A 26517-nucleotide genomic window follows, 5' to 3' on the forward strand; every position below is an offset into this window, starting at 1 on the left:
TTCGAAAGACGCTGAAAAAGAACGCAAAACTAAAACATTCGCAGACCAGCAGATACCCAAGGAAAGGAGTGAGAGCGTCAGTCACGGATGTCTCTGGCGGTGTCTTAGGACAAAAAGCGAAGCTTAAAGAATTAAAAACGAAAGGACTCGAAAGAAAATAAAAAGCCCTGGATAAGGCAAGACGACATGGCCAAAAGAGGATGCCTACAGAAAGATTGATCAAGCCAACTGAGACACCGCAAAGTCGGCGGGGATCTTGAAGTTGCAACTTTGACAAATGGAGGGATACCGCTTTGCCTTATATAAATCTCTTCACGGAATGCTTCGGCGGCACGCGGGAATGGGCGGTGTGCTTTGTGATTCTCTTTCTTAGTCAGTCACTGTCCTTCTATGCTTACGAAAGCACAATCATGCGCGACAGTCTGTCTCAGTATCTACAGTGCACACGTGACCTGTTTGTCCCGCCATCTGTCAGAGCTATCCTGCAGTGTATCCTGCAGTAGTGAAGCGGAAAGCTCATTCGGTTCTTTTTTTTTTTTGTCTGCGAATACACGACCTCGGCTGCCCGCAGTGCTTCCTCTAGGCGCGCCACTTCCTGACACATTTCAAATTGTAGGAACAACACCGCGCCATCGCTTATTTGCTATTTTCGAGACTTCTTGGAAGTGAAGCAATAATGGGACCACAATGCATGTTTTCTTCTTCATGTTGACGAAGACGATACGGTGGAAGTTTTGGAAGAAATACAGTTCTTGACGCTGCAATCAAACTTCTCACAGTAAGATTTGTTATTACCCTGCTGCATTTTATTTTTGCGCATTTCTACGCACTGTAATGCAGCATATCATTTTTTTCATCTGCATATTATATATTTAACTAAACTTGAGGCATATACAAAAAAGGGGTGTCTTCCAACATTGCCAACCGAATTTTGTTTTGTTTAGTGGGAAAATTGAGAATTGTTTTTTAAGATACTACATGTATGGTGCAATTGGCTGTACATTATGAGTTTCTTTTTTTTACTGAGAACCCCCGACAGGAAGGACGTGTTGTTCCGGAGAAGAAGAAAAAGACTCAAGGTACAAGAAGACCAGTAAGGGAAGAAAAAAACAGAAGAAGGTGGTCATTATGGGCCGTCGTAAATGTATGAGTGTGATTTAGATCGCAATTCCTCTTGTCAAAAAAGGCGCGCTTTTAGCCCTATTATTATTTGGTACGTTTATTCCGTGAGAAGTTGTGAAATTTCATTCACGTTAGTACGTTTTGAATGTGTGGCGTATTATTCATCACATTTATGCTACAATTCAGACCACAACTTAGATAATCGTGCGCATTACCATTATATTTGGGAACTGTCCCTTTTAATAAGTTAGTCTAATAATCAATAATTTACTCTGCACATTTACGTGCACGGATCCTCCTTGGCATGTGCATTATTGATTTTCTACGTGGAAACAACAAACTGCTGATGAATCTGAGTCTGTTTAAGAGAATCTGAACTTCTTTTTAAGGCCACATTTTCTCAATAAAGAGCCCCGGAACTATTTCGTAATCATTAGTACAGGAAATATTTTCGCATTTCTCATACTTTCTTATTCTGCGATTCGTGTCTGCGGAGAGCCGGAAAAATAGCGCTGAGGGAGGTGGCGTCATTTAATTTTCAGCGTATGCCGCAACTTGGACACCATCTTGATTCACGCTTCCTGTTCGCATAAAATCGCCATCACAAAAGAGTTATTAAAAAGCAGTTAATAGTATTATGATAAAAGAGCTGAGAAAGGAGAGAAATGTACCTAGTGTTTATTAACTCTGTAGGAATACCGCGCGTTTCAAGAAAGTCGCGGACCCAGAGAGACCGATAAGAGGTTACTTATCGGGTAGCATAGCTGCAACCAATGTTCTCCCAAGAGCACTTGGCTTCAAGAGCTACTAAGATGTGCCTTCGCGAAGAGAGCCAGGCATCGGCGAGCTGACAGTAAATGACAAAGCAGGCGTAGAATTTTGAAAGGTTTTTGTATGCATGTACCTGATGCCATTGTGTGGCCGCTTTTCTTAATGTGCTGCATCCGAATTGCTTGGAATTTACTCTTACGAAACATTCTAGTGTAAAAACTTATTATGAATACGGACTCAGTTTCCTTTCATAGCTTAAAACGCGACTGGAACTAACAAGGCTCAGAAATTCAATGCGGTCTTATCAGCGCCTCTGTAGTGATTTCCGAAAGTAGTGGCTTCAGAGCATCCTCTAGAGAGCCCGTTGCAATGAGAAAGTCGTTACGACACTGTCATTGTGAGTGTCATCGGGGGAACGTGGTGGTAGAATGGGGGAAGGGTTGGTGTGATCATAAGGCCTCATATACAAGCGACCATTGGGGAAATATTGAATGCTGTGGTAGGCAATGTTCTGCCTGGCCAATATAGTCAGTACATTCTCAACAACCATCTATGGCACCACACTCGTAGCGCGGGACTGCATGTATGGGACAACGACGCCAATTTCCTCTCAACCGGAAGGAAGCAACCCTTTCCACCATTTGCCCCAGTGCCATTTATTACAGTTAATTGCATAGCTTTGACAAGTGTGTAGTGCATTACTTACTATTTTTCATTACCTGTCTCACCTGTCCGGACGTCTATACACTTGGTATCTGCCGTGAAAGAACGAAGGTGAGTGAGAGCACAGCGTTCACGGGACAGTGATACTAAACAGTGCTCGTATATGCGGCTCACTAGGTGAGCCACAAGAGAGTGACATTGCCTCAGACGCTACAGCTACCTTCTCTATTGCGCACTCGACTGCTGGCAGTTCTGAGTGACACCAATTTCACTGCGGCATGAACGCTTGCACAATGAGCACCACCGTGAATGCTTTTACGGTAACTGCGATTGAATATGAAAAATGAGTGAATGAAAACCACCGCATTCTCCCTGTCCTAGTATGCGTAGTGCAGAGACTCTTACGCCGTCCCATTAGAAAAAGAAAACAAAGAAGCGAAGAACTTCTTGGTTTTTTTAACCAACGTGGGTTACCACAGAAACCATCGCCGCTGACTCGCCATTAAACAGTAAAAGTAATCACAAATAGGTTTAATAGTATAGGGCATTCAAATGTATCTTACCCATAGAAGAAGAGTACTTTTATAGAGCATGAGCAAATAATATTTATTTAGAACAAGAAGTATAGAGCTTGTCCAAGCCAAAGTTAGCCAAGCCGTTCAACTGAAGAAAGAAAGGGAGCGACTGAAAGCTAATGGGGCAAAATACGATCTTGACGCCTACGGTTTTCGAATTTCAGAGGTATAATCACCAAACACCATAGGTCCCACGTCCCACAGCTTAGGTCCCACAGCTTAGCTAGCGTTGGCTTGGACACACGGTATAGCAATGATTGTTCACTGAACAAGGCTCAGGAAAAGTATTACAAAAAGAGAACGTGATATTTACTAAGCATGTGCTAACAGTACTGAAGCACAGAGTAAATTTTAGTCACCAGAAGCTCCTTCATGTAAGATGCGTTAACGAGTCGTCGTCAAGCATCTTTAAAGTGATTTGACGTGTCTCAGCGGTGATGCGCGGGTATGGGAAGCATATATGTTAGCTGCCAGAACCAACGCCAATTCAAGCCAACAGCCTGAGCAAAGGGATTATTCATGTGTTCAATCCCTGCTTGTTTAAGCGTTTTGCAGTATTAGAGAGACGAGTAAAACGGCGGACATGGGCCTTAGCGCCATTTATTCTTATACGTCAGTATTGTGAGCGTCCAAGTGGAAAAAGAAGTGTGTGAAGTGCTGGACGCCTATCACGTGGTAGACACACACACACACACACACACACACACACACACACACACACACACACACACACACACACACACACACACACACACACACACACACACACGCACACGCACACGCACACGCACACACACACACACACACACACACACACGCACGCACACGCACGCGCACACACGACTAATGCGGAAGTTGTGGATTCGGCGCTCACCGGCGGCAAATTATCTTTTCATCCACCTTCACTTCCCTTTCCTTTATTAATTTTTACATTAATTTTTACATTAATTTTTACATTAATTTTAACAACAGCTAACTTCCTCTATGCTTTTGTTGGTTTCATAGTACGAGGGTTTTATATGCTCATGCATATTTACGAGAGCGAATCAGAAAGCCTTATGCCCTATTTTTTTTCTTAGTCAAAATGTGGTCAAAATGTTTTCCAGATTGTTCCCACACCTGTTTAGACATTTGTCCCATCGCAGTACTCAGTTTGAGATGCCCATGTCGTCATTTGTCATCAGTCAGCGATACACGCGGTCTCCCCGAACACTCATTGCCATGCTAGTCATCACGGCGTCTTGCGAACACACAACACCATCACCTCACACTTCTAAAAGCGACACTCTTTCCCCATATGTAGGCTGCATTTCCGTGTGGATTTTGATGGACGTTCGTCCCTTGCTCCGTCAAAAATGAATCTTACTCCTTTGCGCGGGTGCCCTGGACGTGTGAAGCACAACCGCCAACTTCAATCTTCAACAACTGACAGCAGTGCCGTGCAGTGGAGCTACCAGCAGATAAGGCCAGGCCTGTCCAAGAAAGCTCCATCGCTGGAAATGGATATGCTGACTTGGTGTTTAAAGCTGTAATTTCGCTAAAGAAAATACAGATGAACGCTTTATGATTCGCCTTCGTGTATAGAGTCCCGGCCATGGCGACCACATTTTGACAGGGGTGAAATTCAAGAACGCCCATGTACTGTGTATTGAGAGGACGTTAAAGAACCCCAGATGGCCAAATTATTGAATTTCTCATGATGGTGCACCTCATAATCAAATTCTGGGGTTTGTACGTAAGACCTGAGAATTTTATTTACAGTCAATAACACTGTGTATTGAGAGGACGTTAAAGAACCCCAGATGGACAAATTATTGAATTTCTCATGACGGTGCACTTCATAATCAAATTGTGGGGTTGGGACGTAAGACCTGAGAATTTTATTTAGAGTCAATAACACTATTATGTTGCCTGCGGGGCGACAGATACACTGTCATCTGATATTGGGCTGTCCCTCCTTCAGTACGCAGTGGTCTGACGCTTAACGATTGTCGATCACTCGGCTTATCATGTGCTGAAATGGGCGAAAGTATGTTTCCCGTTGGTGGTGCATCCAAATGTGATGAAGCAGAGAGACTTTCTATTATTCTTGAAGGCAACAAAACTAACCCAGAATTATAGCCTAGCATTTTGTTCCAATTTCTACGCAAAGTTGGGGACCGTTTGCCAGACCATTGGGCATGTGCCGCCCGATGAGTGTGTGACTCCCATGCTTGTTTTATTCTTGCATTAATCTTCCCGCCCTCCTTCCTCCTCCTCCCGCGTGCTATTTATTGTTGTTTTCTCTCCCTCCTAATATTTCTCCTCTTCTTCCCTCCGTATTTTTTTTCTACTTACTTTTTCTGTTGGAGTGCTGGCAAGAGTTCTTTCCCTCCTGGTGGCAGTTGCCGGCTCGCGCTCTTGCTCATCTATATGATTGTTTTTATGTATAGAGACCAACTAAATAAATAAATAAATAAATAAATGAATAAATAAACAAGGCATTGGTCGTACATTGCAAGCCCTCCCCAAGCCGGTTGAAGAACGTATACACGCGCTGTGGCCTTGTCTCCAATCACCCGAATTCGAGCTCCATATGACCGGAGCGCGGGACAAATACGTGTGGCACGAGGAGACAGAAGGGAAAGAGATGAACGCTTATGTGCTAGCCGGAGGCACTATTTTCCCATATGCTCCACTGAAGTCGTAAACACAGGCACACATCGAGGTGAACGAGCGCCTAATTAGCCACTCCCATAATTCCCAAACTGCACACCCCCTCCAGCTCGACCGCACGCATTCACACCTCTCGTTGCCCCTGATTTGAGCGAACAATGACCGCTTGTGGCCCGGATAGCAATGCCTCTCCGCGATAACCCACTGGCCCTCTGCAGGACAAAAGGACGCCCAGTGAATTGCCTCAGGAGCGGCGAGCACCACTTTTCAGGAACGCGCGAATTCAGCGAGACATGTGTATAAGGGCGGCCGACCGGAAACTGTGGTGCCTGTAGTAATTCCGTGCAAAGCTAGGCACTGCAGGACAGTTGAAGCGGGGAAAGCGGAAGTCGTTGTATAGTGCCTTATATGTGAAAGCCCTTCGGGAAGGCTTCGCATATTTGAAGACTTGTACAAAGCCATCTGACTCGTGCATTCACTTGAATCTGGCGACATTCCAGCACGTACGATGTGATTGCCGTTAGTGGGGCGAGCGGAGGCTACCAACACGCAGAAATCGACATGTGCGCCCCCTTCAAGTAAATTTGAAAAGACAGGTAGAGGCACAGAAGCTTCTGCTATTGAGCTTTGCGGCCACGAGCGACAATGTTTTGACAGCGACTGGAAACATTTGTTTGCAGCTGGCTAGTCATAACACATCATTGGTATCGCAAAGCTTCAGACTGAAGTGGCTTTCAGGGCAATGCGTAGTTGGCGTACTTCATGCACGCATTCAATTCTTCCACTTCTCTCTGCCTGGGTAACTTCCACCATGCTAGGATTACTACCGCACGCTTTCCTTCTCAAGCAATACGTTCCCGTCGTTTTACAGCGCTAACGGTTACCAGGTTTTCACTAGCTTAGATTTGTCCGGAGTAACTGTCCGGTGCGGAAACGCTTTTCGATACCAACACAGTCCTAGGTTTCCTGAAAGATGTTGTCTTACATGTTATTAGCCCCGTACATTCGTAGCGCTTCCTCTCTTCAGAGAATGCCACTGCGATAGCAGTATTGAGTAGCACATGCCTTCAGGCCCTTGTGATTGAAGGGCTCTGGTGAGGTGGTAGTACTCTAGCCAATTGTTTATCTGACATATTTTGTATATGACATCATCTTTTTCACAGCGCACTTTAAGGCTTATAGTAAACGTCCTTAGTCATCGCCATAGACTAATTTCGCGTAGATTTTACGCGCTTATACACTTTACAGTGACTATATTTAGGGGCCCTTACAGCCACGTCACATCAACTTCAAAGAACTCATCACTCCACTGCGAAGTCACTAACATTGGCATGACGCTCTTTGGTCATACCTGGCACTTGCGCCACTAAACAACACACATTCATTCATTCATTCATTCATTCATTCATTCATTCATTCATTCATTCATTCATTCATTCATTCATTCATTCATTCATTCATTCATTCATACCTGAGTAATTTTTCGCGCAATAGCGAAAGCAAGCTAGATAAATTTGACTTAGGGATAGGGTAAAAATGCTGTAAGTACATGGTTTTTTCTACTGCATTTCGCTTACGTACGGCCTACGATCCTTTAGTTATTTGATGTTTCCTTTCATTTGCGATAATATCACGTTTGGATTCTTCCACGACTTCGGGGAACTTGAAGAAAATGAAACATTGCGAATAAAGGCTTACAAGCTATTTAAGTACATTATACAATATTTTAACAATAAAATCAGCTGTAATTCCGCCTTCTGCTAAATTTTCTCCGTGAACGTCTTGCAAAGCCTTTTTCAACTCATCTCTAGTAAACCAATAAATAATTGAAATACTTGAGCTTTACAAGCCAAAACCACTATATGATTATGGGGCACGCCTTAGTGGGTGACTCCGGCTTAATTGCTTGAGCATATCAGCAGATAAAAGAGCAAACCTCTTCCCTTTTTAAAACTGTCTTTCCATTAAAGTAATCCCTCGTTATATAACATACGCTTAGTTCTCCTCAAGAACGTCCCTTTGCGCAAGAAACTGTTGTGAAGATCTGCTACACTCGTTGGTTGAGGATGCTAGGGAGATATCACGCGAGAAATACACTAAGAAAGTTTAAAAAAAGTTTGCATCACGAAACTACAACAGTTGTTTTGCGTCCTTTAAACTTGGCGCTCGGATCAAAGTTTGTTTCACGTATGCAGGAGGAGCGACATTTAAGTGGGTCCTACGAGAAACTTGGAGCGCTCAGCCATCCCTGATTGCCACTCGGCGAATTTCCTGCCCCGCCTTTCCTGGCTGGCCATCAATCACGGTGTCCTCTCAGAGGGCGCTTTACATTGCTCTAGGTTATTCCTAAACTGCACGTTGTGCTTATTCTTTGCATTTCGACGTTTATAAAGGTTTAGTAACAAACGAGGCAGGCTACTTTGACATACATTGCTTACACGCTTCAGTATTAAAGTTGTTGCGGGGTTCTTTCCCTTCTATACACACATAAATACACACACACACACACACACAAATATATATATATATATATATATATATATATATATATATATATATATATATATATATATATATATATATATATGAAGAACTTGAGTGGTGCTACAAGGTAAACAGAACAAGTATTTAATTTCGACAGTTTCGATCGGTGGACCGATCTTCGTCAGGGTTTTTTTTTTTTTTTTGTAAACCCTGACGAAGATCGGTCCACCGATCGAAACTGTCGAAATTAAATACTTGTTCTGTTTACCTTGTAGCACCACTCAAGTTCTTCACGTTTGAAAGGTAGCCTGAAGAATCCCTCTTTGCCTACTATATATATATATATATATATATTATATATATTATAGCTACTACTTAGGAGCAAGATCGGAGATTTTCGCCCTGGTCCGGTCTAAACTGCTTAACATAGCCTGCCTTCGTTTAAGCCGAATCAGGCCAGACGACAGATCGCGCACTCTAGAAAATTTGAATCACGGTGCTTTTGTTTGAAGTTGCCCATTTTGAACACTTACAATACAACTATGCAGCTTCGGCAAGATCTAGCGTTCACAAACTATCTTGAAAATTTAACTGACGATGACCCTTCGTCAGTCCATAGGCGATAACACGCAAGGAACTTTGCACCTGTCGGTTGAGGCTGTAATAGAACCTCCGGTATCTGCTAGTAATGACATAACGTACAAAGTAAGCTCGACTTTCGCCCTACTTGACGAACCGGTAATACATCCCGGCTTGCTCTGAATTGTTTGATTGTCTGTGAATGTGCCGCCGACGAGATGTTTTTGAAGCGGGCCACTTCATTGCACAAGTACTTTTGAATGAAGCGATACCACGGACAAGAATGAAGTGCGATGGAAATTATAGCGCGTTTAGCGGAAGCTGTTTGCTGGAGATCTACAAGTGATATCCTATTTTGACAGTGCTCTAGTGCTTTCGTTTTCACAATTCAGTGGTTACTTTTAGCCCAGTTTTGTTCATTAGTATGTGCAAAGTGGTTTTCTTACATTGTCGTTTTTCGTGCTTTAGAATGTTTATTTCATAAGTTCGGTTAGTTTAGTCTTGGTTAGGGGTCTTCAACCTTTTTGGTCCGAGGGCTGGGTTGGCGATAAGTGGTGTTATTGAGGGCCGGAAAATAAAGAAATAAACAAAAATGTGCTAAAATGCATACGTAGAAGTGAGAAACGGTAATCGGCATAGACTAAGCGCTTTAATTCAATAAATTGACTTCCCTTATTTAAATCATTTTCTGTTTTAATCTGTTGCGTTTACCTCATATCATAAGGTCCAAAAAGGGGGCCGGACGATTATGTCAAGATCCAAATTTGGCTTTTAACGCGAAGTCTCCATGAATATATATTTTGAGTTATTATTAAACATTTCTCGTGTCAAATCAGCTTGTTCACACTTTCCGGTAGGCCACAGTCTTTTTACTTATTCACAGCCTTTCTGTCTACACGGAGAAGATGTGTACTTGGATGTTGGATGGTCTGGGAAGCGTCAGCACTTTTTACAAATGACCGTTTGTCTTGTTTGTATGTCTTTAGTGCAACTCCAATATTTCTATGAATCCGTGTTGACTTTTGTGCATAATGTTTACGATTCAGTAGTGCTGAGGCGTAAAGCAGTCGGTGTAGCATCGTCAACAATTAAATAGCGCTACACACCGGACAGGAAGAGTTTGCGTTGTTCGGTCGTGGTCTCTGTTTTGTGTAAATTGCGCTATTTTATCCGTGATAATGTCGACGTTTTAAGAGTTACCACAAAAGACGATATATGTAACCTTGATTGCAAGCGTATTTATTACTGGTTGGTCCCTGGTTCGCGCCATCCCCCGAAAACCGCAACCTACATGCGTGCATAAACGCACGTCTATTGATAGAAGTTTACAGACATTGCTCTCTTTTTGCTTGCTATTCCCGCATTGTTGAAATAGAATTTCAAGACTATATCACGCAGCGTTTGTCAAGGCACGCAGAATTAACTTTTGCAAGAATCAAGTGCGGTGAAGGAAAGGTAATACTTTATTCATTCATGCAGAGGCAACTAACAAAACATTTATACTAAAGATGTCGCAAGCCCTGAAACGAAATTGATTTGAAATCAATCTTGGGCAGGAGATGTAATTAAGTTTAAATATACTTACAGTATGCCATAGTCTCTCCGTCTGTTAATGTGTTGCTTTTGAAATGAATAGGTAGCGTTCTGGCTGAACATGTTTGCAGCTAAATTTCCTGAAATTTCAGCGCTTTCAACGAGTATTCAAGAGATGAATATACGTGGTTTTCTTCACTTTTAATGTTCTTTTTCCAATGTTCCTAAACCACATTTTGGCTCTTCTTTGTTTTAGTCACTTTCAAGCAGAGTAAGAACGAACAAACAAAAGAAACAGTAGCACGAGGCATGAGTAAAAAAGGGCATGACACATTCCTCACAGTTCTCATAAAATGAATTGCAAGGAAGAAAACAACATAAAACTGGCGGTGCCAGAGCCTGCAGCTTCCGTATGTAGAAGGCGTAGCGTAAGATTTAGGGGTGTCAATTTAATATATACAGAGGCGTCTGTTCTAAGCTAAAAAAGTGAGCGCTGTAAGAGGCTATTGCAAAGAAAAAGCGCCGCCGTGTAATCCTGAGCGACTTGAAACCATCAGCAGCAGTGCTTGTGCTTCAACTATAGAATAGGCAGTGGTTCACCTCACTTGCTTTTACTAATTAGATATCTCCACATGATGTAAAAATATATCCCCAGCTGCTCAAATTGCCGTCAACAACACGACATTGGTGTTATGCGTTAAAGTGGTTTAGAAAGCCTCGTTGAATTCACTTGAACATCTGCTGACTGCCATCTTTTCACCTACGCTTAGCATGCTTTTCGAAAACGGCAGAAAATTCAGATATAAAGTTGTAGTGAAAACACCAGAAAATAAAGCGCGCCTCTCCATTTAGCCGACGAAAATAATGTCTGTATAGTTTGAAGAAACTAAGCTGAGAGCAGGGGCCACCTAGGCTTTCACAGGCTATAGGTCTATGGGAGTATATTATAACATTCAAGCATAACAAGTACGAATGTGGATTAAATTAAGAAATGGTAACCATAGACTGAAAGCTGAGCAGAATGATCAAGATAAGACTCGAGAGAAGGTTTAGGCGCCTAACAAAGGGAGGCTCTGGCTCCATACCTTACGCCTCAGAACGTAAAGGGCGAGAAAACAAGATGAGACACTACTGCACTTCGTCCGCTGAAACAGTAAACAAAAGTATTCAGATCGAGATAGTACCCTACGGAGTGAAGATCCCACTGGAGGGCACAACACCCGACGTGGGGTTTGTCGTCAATGGTCTATTTGCTGCCTCCGGGGTCTCCAGCGCCCACCGTTTTTGTTTTCAGTGCCGTATTTTGTTCCTTCTCTACTTGGGTTTTTTCCCGCCTCCTTTCTGACTGTAGATGACAGCGTTTGGAGGGAAAGTGCCATCACTGGTGCGCTCGTGAGAAAAACGGGTCCGCAAAGCGTTCTCGAACTCAGCCGCGGAGCCCAATTCTATCCGAAATAGATGAAGTTATCGGAGTACGTCGACTCACCTGTCCAGTGGGATATGGCTCTTGGCCGGAAAACGATATTCACTTTTTTTTTCGTAACCATCAGCAACCACTACACTCGGAAAGTTTCTTTCCTGGGTACGTCTTCATTTCGAATGATATCAGCAGTGGTAGTGTCGGATATCATCAATCTCTCTGCATCCGCATTCCTTCTCAAAGTTCTCGCAAATACGAAAGTTTTTAATGAATTCACTTTCTTCCTTTTATACCATCACTTCGAAGCACACTGACGCCCTTTCGGACTTTATCATTCCCTTGTCGCCAGGAATCTAGCATTTACACTCCCCTTCTGACCCCCCCCCCCTTCTCTCTCCATGAGTTGTCAACACTGGCTTCCTTTGCTGCCAGATATGATTCCACTACATTTTCGACAGCTTGTTTTATCCTATTGAAGTCGTAAAACTGAATTTTCTTTTCTCACAACCTTTGCCGCTCGTAAATAACCGGCTGGAGTTTTCCTCGTAAACGAGTACGGCATCGGAACAGATTATTTGCCTTCCCGCTGATCCCAACATCGGTCTATTAACATCTGGAGTGTCATATCTCAGCCCACCACGAGGTGTTATTCTATGGAACTGCCTTAGATATAAAAAGCACATCTGCCTTTTTTTTTATTGCCAGGAAATACAGTATGCAAGTTTATGGGCAACTTTTCGCGTTTAACCGTCTTTAATTTTTCATTTCATTACCTTTTCGTCATCTCGTATTGAAATGCGGTGCTGTTCGATATGAAGGTGGTACAAAAAAAGGAGGAAATATAGGTACTGCTTTATGCTTGTTCATCCCACTATTCCATGCACGAGTTTTCTTTTATTTATTTATTTTTTAAACGCGCTTTCTGGTGCCCTCAAACAGCACTGATGTTTCTTGTTAATGTCTTCACTTGGGCGCGTAATACATTCCACTGGCTTCCTGCCCGTTTTCTTGTTGAGGTCATTTCTGTGCGGGTCCTAGATATGAATCCGCGACGTAAACTACGGTGACACAAAGAGAAACCTACAGATGAAATTTATATGCAACATATGGACAGCATTCGTGGCGTGCCTTGACAATGCAGCCGCAAATTGACCATGTCGAAATGGTACGCATCTGTGGAAAATGTAAATGCATTTATCCACGGTAAGAAATGGGTTTCCTTGAGAAAGTGGCTCGAAAAGTGAATAGCGAAGCTATGTAGAAATAGAGAAATCTTTGTTGTGGGTGATGCGCAGGTTGAATACAAAATAAGAGTGCAGCAGATGACACGAAATAGAGCAGAGGAATTCAAGATTTCCTTCAGTGGTAGTGCATTGCAGACCATTGCAGAATAAGAAAGACAACATTACGAGCACAATATACGAAGAGAAGTTTTACTTTACCTCTAGTACTACACAAGACAATTTCGGGAAATGTTTGAGTAGGAAGTTTTTTTTTTTTTACTGAATACTTCAGCACGCCTAACGCATTTAGGAGCGTCATTAATAAACGTTCAATGTTGTGGTGTTCATTTGAATGAAGTCCAGCCGCCGGGGTTTGAGAGGGACAATGTTTTGTATCTATTACTTCGTCCAAACCTTCATTTGGACTTCCTTTAAATCAGACAGCTAAACAAATGAGAATTTTGGAAGAGAAACGAAAAAAAAGGAAACGTTCGAAAATAATAAACTCTAAAGCAATTCAGTAAGTGGAGAAATAGCTCTACGAATGGCCGGAAGCAGAAAAAATGGAATGAGAGAATTGTTTTTTTTTTCATTTCGAAAAGGTAAGGTACATAAATTGTAGAAGGATCGACATTTGGGCAAGTTGGTACTTTTTGAACATCTTGAAGGGGCAGCGCGAAAAGACGATGACAGAAGGCAGGCTTCTGTCATCATCTTTTCGCGCTGCCCCTTCAAGATGTTCAAAGGTACATAAAATTGGACAGATGCAGTCATGTTTGTAATGCATCTGCTGACAGCGAATTTTGTAAGATGCAGCGCGGGTGTTGTCTACCCGCTAAGTGCAGAACGAAACTGAGAGTTTCGGCACTCACTTGGCTTCCGGTGACTTCATCGTCATTTTTTCTTGCTAATATGGGAAGAGCAACAAATGTATTACAGTTCTATGATCATCGAAAGGCCTGCATACAAGGTACTGGCGGTACGCAGGTCGGAAGTCCTGAGTCCTTTGCCATAAGGTGCATATTTTCCCCGCCCTTTCTATTTCTGTTTCCTCTGCAAGTATTGGACAGTTGTTTAGGGCGTATCTGTAGGGAACTGTGGAATCTGCAACGAAATCGAGAATACGCAAGAAATAGGCAAATAGGAAAATAAAGAATTTGCACTTCAACTAAGTTCCATAATTAAGAGTTTTCTACCACGCAAAACTTGAATACGTTAACTGCGAGACTGCTTAAAACAAGCATTGTACACGCCACGAGACCAGCGCTTGAAAAACATCGCGTCTTAAGCCAAGGTACGTTATGAAGCTTACAATTTGTGACCAACAAGGTGCGCCGACAATGTTGATAGGGTGATTTGGCTTAACATGCTGAACCTACATCCGGACAAATACTCAATCCTTAGCAAACAAGTGCCCATCAAATTTGACAGCCTAATTTTTATGAACTTGTAGTCAAATGTAGGTAAACGGTGATTAGTGCATTTATTTCTTATTCACTGCAGCCGGCCACGTTCGGAACCAAACGCGGAGGTCGTAATTAGCGATCGCGCCGAATAGCCACTAGGACTAACCCATCACGGCTGCGCGGAGCCGTAAGGGTCGAGCGGATAAAGGATGGCTCGGAATATTCCTATACATCGAAGAAGATATCGAGCGCTGAATGTTTGTGGAAAAGGATGCGTAAACGAAAAGGGAGATTAAGGCAACAGTGCGTTTATACTGTGAACAACAAGCTGGGCCGGCTGCTTTTGAAGGGCTTCACAAGTCTACGAACGCGAAACGCTACGAGAAATAAAGATAATGGGGAAAGAAAAGATTAAAAGCGAAAGAGACGTGCATGTTCAAACACGCGCGCAAAGTTAATGTCATTCTCATTAATTATTTTCATTTGACAGCGTCTTTGCATTCAATTATGCACGAAGTCAAGCTCCACAGGCAGGCATGCCGACAATCTGAGCGGCGCTCGAGCTAGGAATTTGATGGCAAGCAATGCGCAAACCAAGCATGCTGCAACAAAGATGCAGGGAATTCTAACCTAAATAAGAGTAACAAACCGCGAAAAGCAACACGAGTACAAAAGAGGGGCAAAGAAGGGCAGGCGTCCCGCAACAGCCCTTAATTAGGCTTCCCAATCTTTCTGCTATATGTAGTTTAATCCATGTTGTCTCCACCGTTGTGAAGCAACGGTGGAGACAACATGGATTACATGGATGGACAACATGGACAACATGGATACTAGAAAGACGCTCTATCTTGATTACTTTTAACGCGCCAGCGTTAAGGAGCCCGTGTCACAGAAAATCTGGTGTCGGTGTTTGCACCACACATACCCAGGCCTTCCCTGTGACGCAGGGAATTTACTAAATAATTGAATTTCTAAAGGTAAAATGCGTGGAAAAATCGTGAACCACGACTTACACACAACTTACACAGATACCTTTGTGATTATAATCTGAATATACGACAAAACATATTTCTCTTACGCGAAAACCCTTTTGGAGCATTCCTACAATATCATAGACGGGAGACGGACCCCGCCATTTGCGCATGCCGGCGAGTAAATATCTATGACTCAGAGTTACGCGTAATTATTTTATAGGAGGCTATAGTTGATCCTTAAAAAGATCGTTTACGAACCTTGTAGGCTTAACGATTGACATTGCGTCTGCTGACACTTCTTCACAGTTCGGCAAAATGTACTTGGCTTACCGTCGCTATTGAAACCAGGTGGTGAAAGAATGCGGCGGAATGTTAGCCCATCAATGGCTTATCTGGTATATCTGTCGTCTATAAATGCTATGGTTAAATGACAGGTTTGGCTGTTGCTAATTGGTTGTTGTTTCAAGAAAAAGCTCACTCCAATTTGCAACTCCATTAGTGCGTTGTACGGTTTACCTTAATTATTAACATATTATTCTTCGCCTCATGCACCTTACTGTATCAATTCACAAATGACTCGCTGTCATTTCAGGATTTTTATTAAATATAATTCATTTTCCTTGCTTATAACGTTTGCATTTATTAGTACACGTAAAAGCTTCCAACGGAATAATAAATATAGGAATAAAACATGCTACAAATCACTCGTGAGCAGAGGAATTAGGGGATGCGGGGAACTGTGTTAGGGAAGAAGTTCCGTCACAGGCATGATGGCGCAGCTTGTTTATGGATGAGTTATGCAGAATGCCGGGCGCAATATGTCGAATACGTATGATCAGGGCTTGCTTGTCAAAGCAGCAGCCAATCACGTCACGCCTTTCTCTCTATAACCGACGAAACTCGTCTCTTGCCTATTTCCGATTCGTTTGTCTTCGTTTACGCAGCAATATATAATACCCGCTTGTCTCAGGTCACGCAAACCGCAACCAGACATGTACGCAATGTGGCAGCCTCATTGGAAATCGCTGACGGGGAACTCCTCAAAGACCCGATAAATCCCCCTCCCTCCTTTCCCAGTTCAACCCCCTCCCCTCCTTTTCCCCTGCATCTTCTTGTGCTTCTTTACAAAGATCCTTGCTTACTCAGCGGGCTTGGAATGGCTTAGGGTGACAGAATATTGCTGTAATTTTTTGTTCATATGTTTCGTAGTACGTGTGTGTGTGTGTCAAAGAGGAACCGGCTCATGTCTAATATGAGTCATGGCATTCGTAAGTGCAGTTTGCGTTTTCAAAGCACTCATGCCTTTGCAACTGAAGACGCGTTTTCATATAAGCATAACTGCTGTGAATCCTTGCCGTTTGTGAAATCTTATTAAGTTCTAGAAAAGTTACTTATTGCGAGAATAAGTAAAAACTGGTGCAGTTTTCCTAAGACACAAGCCTCCACAAAAAAAAAAAGCCAGCACTCTTGCGTCCATGTTTTTTAAAGATGTCGGAATTTCTTTAAAATTTGGTCAATGTGCTCTCGCAAAGCCGAATTTCCGCGGCCGGTAAAATCGGCCAGATGGGGGGGGGGGGGGCGTGTTTTATGAAATGAACAGAATTGGATCCGCAGAACGATTGCAATATGTGGTGTTTGTGGAAGCTTTTAATATAGCTAAATAAAGAAAGACGGACAAAATGCCGCACCAAACAAACTCGTCGCGAGACTAATTGAACAAGAGTGATATAATTTAGTGAAACACGAACTGTCACATTGCTTCAGTAATCATCGGTACAGTTAATGTGACTAAATGACCATTAAAAAAAGGCGGATTAAGAGAATAATAAAGAAAGATTGCCAAAGCGACGTTGACACAACAGCCTGAGAAAGACCATGTCTGTAGAGTCTTAAGGAACACCGCTCGTTGGCTCTTTTCATTCGAGCTCTGTGTTCCTTTTGTGCTCTTAATGATTAAGATGATTATGAAGCTCGTACGCTTAAGCATACCACGGACTGCAGTACTTCCAGGTACATTAGATCTGCTTTATACACGGTATTTTCTCTAGTTTCCGCAATTTAAAAAAAAAATACCTGTGGTGGATAGCACAATTCTAACCATTGATGATTAAATTACTTGATGAGATGCTCATTACATATGAAAGATCAAAACGCTTAATATAATGGTTAATCATTATTATTATTGCACTAATTACCTTTCAATTAAGTTACGCCACGCAGTCCCGTTCACGAACTATGGCCGGTGAATTCGCAAGGCTTATCCACTCCGAACGAATTCTAAGGACTGCACTCATTTTGATTTGTTAATTTTCAAGGTGTCTGACGTAATGTATAGGCCTCCACGTTACTTTTCCTTTTTTTTTTCGAGGCAAACGCTTTGTAACACACTAAAGCACAAAAGCAACTAGGTCACCAATTATTAAGAAGGTTAAAGAAGGTGCCGCAAGATTAAAACGCGCGAAAGAACAAACTTTCTGACGCAGGCATTCACTCCGCGTCCGGTTTCTTTCCCGTTCTGCGACCGCGGCTTGAATGCGCAACATTCATGTGGCGCTTTCGATGGTGAGCGCGCGCCAGCATGAAGAGAAGAGTATTCGTTTTGTTTGCTGCAGCGCAGATTACAAATATACATGGTGGTGAGTTTATTTTTACGTCTAGGAATTCAAAATTAACAACATTAGAGCATGCGTTATTCTGGCGAAAATCCCGAGTTTTGCCCCGCATGCCCCTTGACGGTGAAAGGGCAGCGTGAGGTGAACAAAATTTGCTAATCATATGTTGTGCAGTAGTAGAACGGAAAAGAAAGAAAAATAAAGAATGCTTCTGTAAGGGTCATACAAGCTCGGCTGCAGACAGTGCCCTTTCTAAAGGCATTTTTGTAATGTAATATAAAAGCAGTGTTGTCTTTTTTTGCTATTGCTCCTACCACGCACCTGGCCTCGTAGTTTAAAGCCCACCGCACAGGCTCATTTTGCGACAGTCTCGGCGTTTCCGCATCTACGTTTCGATCGCTGCAGAGAGGAAGAGAAAGGAAGGGCGAACACGGGCACAGTGGAAATTGCTTGTTTCAGCGAAGTGGGTCTGTTTACATTCAGCGCAGCAACAATACGTCGCCGTTTAAGTGTTCGCCGCCGCACGGGTTGATTTGAAATGTAAAGTGAGGAAATGAGAACTACATTGTCATCGCGAAACTACAAAGGCCGCGATCGATACTCGCCTCTCCTTTCCCGTACATTGCGGTGGTGAAGGAAGTGTGAACGCGCCTCGCCTACCGGGACCTCATCTGTAAAATATTTTGTTTTCTTGTACGTTATATTTCTTTTTCGTATTCTGATTCCAACAGATCTTTTCTATCGGATTTCAACCTGAACTAGGAGACTTTTTCCCAGACGTACCATTTTTTTTCTCATTTATACTCGTTAACCAACACTGTTCTAAAACGACTGCCTGTTTCACCACTGTCCCCCTGTTGTTCCGGCGTTACACTTCCACTTTCCCACTTTAGCCTTCCTATGTAATGTCAACGAAATTGCGCGAGTGTTCGTCAATGTTGGAGCGTGCAAGCCAAACAACCCACGAACCCACTTCAACCGGTCTGCCTTCCCTGTCGATTTCCAAGACCGAAAGGGCTGCATGGCCTCGGCGACATTCCTAGAGCTCCATATTCCGCACTAACCATCGACCACTTTCTTTAGTCCTCAGCCTTATTCAGGTTTCGTTCACAAAACCTAACTCTCGTGCGCGTGCGATCGAAGTCCTAATGTGGCACTCTTACTTGCTTCTCTTCAGTACGGCGTGGCCCGTCTTGATCTTGTCGATATCGACGAGCCGGTACCGAGATGCTCTGAAAGAAAGTAGGGCAAGTGTAGCCTGGAATTTTGATTATTTAAAGTTAGAGAGCTTGATGGACGCTTAACTTGAAAGAGCAGAGGTGAAATAGGACAAGCTGAAAAGTGCGGAGCGGTTGCGAACAATCACTGCCAAGAAAGCTTTCTGGAAGTATTCTCGAACATTCTTTATTCTGGATATATAAACATACATAGGTGTATTTACCAGGGAGACAGGGTGGGGGGCACCTGCCCCCTTTACTGTCGAAAGTCTGTGTTGGGGGGGGGGGCGACGTATGTCATTTGCCCTCCCCCTCCCTACTCCCATCCCCTCTATGAATTAAAAGCGGGCACTTCTCGCTGCAATCTGGAAAGTCCGACAAAGCTACAGCTAAAACTAATTAAAGCTAAATTTTCTTCCTCAATAGAGTAGCCACGTCCGCAATGCTCCTCTACCACGTATCCTGGGCTTGGGCAGCGCGGATTGTCTTTTCTGCCGCCTCGCGACGCGTTGTAGCCGACGACGCGCAGGATTCGCCGTACACGCTCGCGTTGCGGAGAAGGCCTTACGCGGGGCAGTTCGCCCCCTAACAAATGACAGCTTGCGCTACTTGCATCATGCGCAGTTTATTTTTGAAACCGTTATATCTGTATTTGAAAATAAAATGAGCTTGCTATTTTGAACTTGCGGACGAGTGGGAGGTCCGGATAAATTATTATAATCACCTGCACGCTTCTTACTTCCGCGAAGCTTCGGTCAAAAATAATTCCCAGATAGAAATCTGGTCGTACATTTTTAAATAACATAACGAACTGTCCTGGTAGGCAGGTTCTAGAAGATAAGGTTTCATCGCTTCGAAGTAGCTTTTAACACATAAAAGCTTGCGAGCTGAGTTTGGTGGTCTCTGTCTTCTTATATTGCATGTGTAAGAAGTAGGCAATCATTTAGCTGAATTGTTCTCAAGGTCATCGTAATGGAAGTAGAATTTCAGCGAACAAAACTCGCGCTGATTTAGGATTGATAGCACGAAACGTTCAGCACAGCACTCTAGTCTGATGAAACGAGAGAGAGAGTCAACAACTTTATTAAAATGCCTGCAGAATCGGTTAGGCTCCCTCCACGCAGGCAGGACAAGCTTTTACTGCGACGCGGCCACTACGTCAGTCTCGTTCGTTTTGCTCCTCGAGGTCTTGGTTCCTCGCTACTTCCGCGGGTCCGAGAGGGCCGCCGCCCCCTTCCTGGGGGTGCTGCCCCGCTTCTCCTCGGTTTCGCGCGGTCGCTGCCTCCATAGAGCTGCCAACACCTGCTGGACGGCCTTGAGTTGTGTCTCTTGATCATAGCTCCTCGTTGCAGCCTCTAGCTGCGGCGGTATCGTCGTCTTCTCGCTGGCTTCTCGCGGATTTACGCTACAGTCCCAAAGGATGTGAGCAGCGGTGGCTCTCTCCTTCGCGCAAAGTCTACACACGTCACTCGCGTACATGCTCGGACACACGTGCTTAGCTAGCACCCGGGTGAGCAGGGACCCCGTCTGTAACTGTCTGTTTAACACTGCCTCCTTCCGGGTAAGCCCCGGGTGAAATGGCGGCATAGTCTGTCTGTTCAGTCTGTACCACTTCACTATTTCGTTGAAGGTGGTCATCTTGTCCTTGGCACTGCACCGCGACCAACACTCCGAGTTGGCCGTGCTTGCAGCTGCGTGGTTGGTTAGTCCTCGCGTGGCCGAGTTGGCCGTCTCATTGTGGTTCACGTTCCCGCGTTTTGACACGTCACTGCCCATGTGGGCCGGAAACCACTTGATCACCACAGAACTTTTGCGTCCGATGTCTTCGCCCTTGCGCAGTATGCGCGCGGCCTCACTACATACCCTACCCTTGGCGTAGTTCTTCACTGCCGTTCTAGAGTCACACAGCACTGTAGTGCATCCGGGGTCGGAGACGCCCAAGGCGATGGCCACCTCCTCCGCCCGGTGCGCTTCTCGAGTCTGGACGCTCGCGGCGGTCCTCGTTGCACCCGTCGATGCCCCGACAGCCACCGCCGCGTATGCGTAGCTGCTCCCTCGATACTCCGCCACGTCCACGTAGACGGCGCCTCCTTCTCTGGCGTGGAGGTCCACGAGAGCCCTGGCCCTTGCCAACCTCCACTCCTTGTTGTGCTCGGGGTTCACGTCCTCGGGATCGGGCAGACCCTGAGCTTTCTGGTGATGCTATCCGGTATAGGTACGTCTTTCTGCTACTTGCCTTCCCTCGGCTCGAGGCCAAGGTCCCGCAGTATCTGTCTTCCGGTTCTCGTTTCAGAGAGACGCTCGAGTTGCGCCGTTCTCTGTGCTTCGGCTAGTTCGTCCAGCGTGTTGTGGTCTCCCAGCGCCATGAATTTTTCGGTGCTTGTGCTCCCGAGGAGACAGACGCCACCATACGCAAGGCATATGGTGGCATCTGTCTTGTTACGTTCGCTCGGCCTCCAATTGTGGAAGGCAGCCACGTACGGTATGTGGCTAACTGCGAAGGATTAGCGAGCCTAGTCAGGCTCTTCTCCTCCATCCCCGCTCTTCTGTTGGACGCCATCAAGGAGCAGCTGGGCGGGTCTGGGCTCGTTTGCTCTCCGGCCAAGTCAGAACTGCTGGTGATTCCACCGACAGGAGCGGGCAGGAAAAGAAAGAATATGGAAGTCAAGTACGAGTGTCCCAAGATCACGGTAAAGACGGCGGGAGGACAGGTAATACCTGTCCGCCACTGTTTCGCTCATCCAGCGAAACCAAGTCAACGGTGAAACGGTCAACAAGCTCGCGGGCAAAGCGGCCACAGCAATGAGACTCATCAAGAGGGTGTCTGATGAAACGTGTGTGAATAAATTTCGTTCTTTTCGAAACTACTGACCAGTCCTCTTCGTACATCATTTTTATTATGAATGACGCACTGAGAGTTCTTTTTTTCCTTTACTCTTTTGTTCTGTTCTTCATACAGGGTTGTTTCGGGGAGAGAGAGAGAGAGAAAAACATTTATTGAAGCATAAAATGGAATTCTGGCGGATCGAGGTCATCTCTTCGTCACGCTGTCTTCTCGTCGAAGGGAAGCCTCTTCAGCACGGGTGGTCCCTCAGTCCAGGGCTCCACTGAGTTTGGCCGCGTCCCTAGCGTGCTCCACCATCCTTCTTTGGACGGCGAGCTCGCAGCTGACGAGCCGGCTCTCCCAATGCTCCGCACTCGGGGGTTTATGATCGCGGAATGCGTCGTTTCGTTCACACTCCCAAGTTATGTGATAGAGTGTGGGTGTAGCCCCGCACCAGGGGCAGGTGTCCCTATACTGCGTTGGGAACATCTTGTTTAATATGAAAAGGTTGGGGAAGGTGTTTGTCTGGAGCCTACGCCAGCCCGTTGCTTCCTTCTTCGTCAGCGCTTTATGGGGCGGTGGGTACTTGAATCTAGTCCCCCTGTAGTGTTGCAGTAATTCTGAATAACTGTCACTGAGGATCCCGGCGTAACTAGCGCGGTACTCCTGCTGCTGCCCAGCTCGGAATCTATTAGCTCGAGCTAGACCGTCCGCCGCCTCGTTACCCCTTATGCCCTCGTGCCCAGGTATCCAGATCAGATTGTGTGTGATTTCCGCCTCCTCCGAGGGGTTACTCCCTCTGAGGATCCTAAGGGTAGTTTTGCATATTCTGCCCCTCATATAGTTTCGACAGGTCTCTTTCGAGTCTGTGAGAATATTTAGCGATTTATTCCCCCTATAGCCTTGCATCGCCGCCAGCGCCACGGCGATTTCCTCGGCTTCAGCTACGCTCCATATCTCGGCCGAGACGCACGAGACAAGCTTCTCCTCCTTGTTCATTACTACCGCGATGGCCTTTGCCTCGCTTCCTATTACACTTATGCTCGCGTCCGTGAAGAGGGTGTTCTCTTCTCTAGCCACTGTCTTTTCTATGTATTCGGCCCTAGCTTTCCTTCTGCCTTCGTGGAGCCTGGGATCCATGTTCTTCGGTATAGGCTTTACGTTAAAAGTTTTCCTAATTCCCGCCGGTACGTCCTCGTACCGGTCGACGTCTCCTATTTCGAAGCCCAGCCTACCGATCAGGTTTCGCCCCGTGTAGGTCCCCGTTAGTCTTTTCATTTGCGCCTTCCGCTGTGCTTCCGCCATTTCGACGAAGGTGTTGCTCACTCCTAGTTGCATCAGCTTTTCGTTGGAGGTGTTTCTCGGCAGGTGCAGCGCCATCTTGTAGGCTTTCCTCAGGACGACTTCGATCTCTTCGTTGGTCGTTTTAGTCCTCACTTGGTAGGGTAGCGAGTACATGACTCTGCTGACGATCAGGCTGTTGACTGTTGACTGTTGACTGTTGATCAGGCTGTTTCGGGGAGATTAAGGCAAAGACTACCTCAATCACTGCGATTCATTAAGGTATACATTAGATAATAAAGGAATAATTGATAATGCAAAAATAATAAATCAATAAGAAAATTGTTTTAAACAAATAAAGATAACAAGACCACAACAGAGAGTTTACTGACAACCCGTCGCAGTTGCTTAGTGGCTGTGGTGTTGGGCTACTAAGCACGAGGTCGCGAGATCGAATCGCGGCCACGGCGGCCGCATTTTGATGGGGGCGAAATGCGAAAACACCTGTGTACATAGATTTAAGTGCACGTTAAAGAACTCCAGGTGGTGCAAAGCTCCAGAGTTCCCCACTACGGCGTGCCTTATAGTCAGGTTATGGTGTGGGCAAGTGAAACCCCATAATTTATTCTTTTTCTTTAATTTACTGACCCCTGTCCATCCGCCACCAATATAATGTGTTCTCACGTTGTAGAGAAGCTGAAGATCCAGAGCGTGGCAAAACTATGGGTAACTAACTTACCACTTTATTGGGCGAACTTGTGCCCAGAAAAAGAAGAGATACTGAAAGCGCAACGACACTGGCGAGGAGCCCAGTCGTCTATCGTAGAAATGTGACCTGCTCGTTCAGGCGCATCGGCTGTTTATGCCTGACTCGATCATCGCACATTCCAGGGCAATCGTTGCAGTGTGCGTGTGTTCCAAAGTGTACTGCACCGCTATTCGAGTGGCGCATGCAGTCTGATTACAGACAAGAATATTTCGCTATACAACCGGGGACAATAATCGAGAAACTCCCCACACGTGAAAGTGCGTCTTGCGTCGAGCGATAACATTGTATTAGAGATTTGCTGGTGGAAAGCACAAACTGAAAAAAGAATAAACACTTTACACGCACTTCAATGTATAGCTTGTAGTCATTATATATTAGTGTGAAAGTCATCCACGTGCTGAATGAATTGCAGCTCTAACTGCACACATCCGTTCAAGTTACCTCCACGGTACAGAGCATAAGCACGTCACTCTATACATACCTGAGCATTACTACTTACCATTCACGCATACCTATGTGTCCACTAAAAAGTATTTGAAGAATATATTTGGGTTCTTCCGCGTATTTTATAACTTGGCCGTGCAACAAAGCGCAAGACATGGCTAGCATTTCTAAAGATTATGTTAAAGGCTCTGACACGATCTTGATGATTATGTACTAACGTATTGAGAGGCAAGTGCATAAATGCACGAGAGGCAAGAATGAAAGGAAGGAGAAACCCACGTAGCAAATTCCTTCTTCTCGTAATTCCTTCCTTTCGTCCATGTAACTTTGGCAAACTTACACGCTCGCAAAGTTGAACCAACTCTTCCAGTACTGAGTCAGTACTGAGTCAGTAGGGCAGGTCTTAAGACAAAAATTTAAGCGCTCCGCAAATAGTATATAATTTATAATAGAGCTTTAAATATGCCCCTCGCTACCGGTCGCAGCGGCACCGCTCCCCTGCATCTTCAGCTGACCCTTACCAAGCTGCGATGTCACTCGGACGAGCAAACCGATTGGCTACCCATGTTAGGTTATCGGGAGTGCTAGGAACATACAGCTCCATTAGGCTTATGTTTAATAGCATAAGTATGCATAGTAATTTGTGTACGCTTAGATTTAAGTACACAAATTCAATAAATGTACACACATCTTCGAACCAATGACTCACTACCGCCGTAAAATGCGGTTCGTATGCTAGCAACAGCAGCCGAGCCGGTCGGATGCGGAGGGATTCTCCCATGAAAAGTGGCGGAAAACTCATCTTTGCCGGCAGGAAGACGAAAGTACAGACGCTGCATTACACTCGTCTTTCATTACAGGTGTGTACAAGAGTAAATTGCCGTGACTGAGCACTGCAGATGACTCGACCGCTTCACGTTGGTGTCAACACCGCATTTGTCATATAGTCGCGTTATATGTATAATATGCGTAGAATGGTAAACTAAAGATATCCTACCAAGCCGAGATCAAGAAAAACAGTGTTGCGATGGCAACCGAACATGCCTGACAACGTGTCAAAAGCTATGACAGTGTCCGTCAGATAGCAGCCATCTAAATTTATTCTTTAGGTTAATCTCCACCTCCTATATAGAGGGCGTGGCTTCGATGCCAATGCGCTTTCCTTTTTTCCGCGTTTTCTTCTAGAGTAGAGTAAATGTTATAAGTGGTTCATTTTATCACACTCACAAGTTCACAGCAGCTGTACCGTAACGGCGACAGCGCTTCTTTTTTTCCGCTGCCGGCTGCAAAGAATACCAGCGTCATACAGAGATAGATGTACACGTACGTGCTATCAGATGTTTAAATGCCATCAGGCAATTAATAAACCGAAATATTACTGGAAGTGGCTAGCTTGTATAGTTTGTGCATCACATATGCGTACGGGGCAATGCGGTGAATTCCCCTGGCGATATCCGTTTCTTTTCGCTTAATGTAGCTCAAGCCAGCGAACATTGCGAGTCGTGTGACCATGTCTCTATTCGCCGCGCGAAGTTCCTCTTGAAATTTCGTTTCATATATCTCAGGCTCAACGAGAAGAACTGCATAGGAAAGAGGCGGGAACGCCCTCCGATAAATTCAACCGGACGTAGACAATACTTGCGTCACATCATGAAGGAGGCAGGACACCGCAATGGTCACATGGTGTAAATGTTGAAGGGGAACATCGCGGCTTAAAGAGGTGGGTAATATTTAACAACTCGTAGCTGTTTTATTAGAGCGCGCTGACACAAAATGTTTGTAAGGAAACATTCCTTGGAAGATGCCTCCTGTAGGACAAGAAACTTTTTCAGGGACGCTGAAAAAAAGATTGCCGACTGAACTGCAATTGATATCTAAGTGATGTAACAACTGCACCAATTGCGCCAAACTGCTCTGATAGCGGTCCTTTGCGTCATCCTGCACTGAAAGGGCATTTTAGGGGAA

General features: G+C 44.7%; 1 long non-coding RNA gene across 1 annotated transcript in view; it reads right to left on the reverse strand.

The window, feature by feature from the left end:
* The window catches only part of LOC139059666 (uncharacterized), a 102919-nt gene that overhangs the window by 26578 nt on the left and 49824 nt on the right, over positions 1-26517 (reverse strand). Inside the window, exons 3-4 of the long non-coding RNA XR_011514292.1 lie at positions 19181-19249; positions 13898-14129 (exon numbers count right to left, since the gene is read on the reverse strand). This is a non-coding gene — a long non-coding RNA (uncharacterized lncRNA). The remainder of the gene's footprint in view (positions 1-13897; positions 14130-19180; positions 19250-26517) is intronic.

Source organism: Dermacentor albipictus, chromosome 4, assembly GCF_038994185.2.
Source record: "Dermacentor albipictus isolate Rhodes 1998 colony chromosome 4, USDA_Dalb.pri_finalv2, whole genome shotgun sequence".
In the NCBI taxonomy this organism is placed as follows: domain Eukaryota; kingdom Metazoa; phylum Arthropoda; class Arachnida; order Ixodida; family Ixodidae; genus Dermacentor; species Dermacentor albipictus.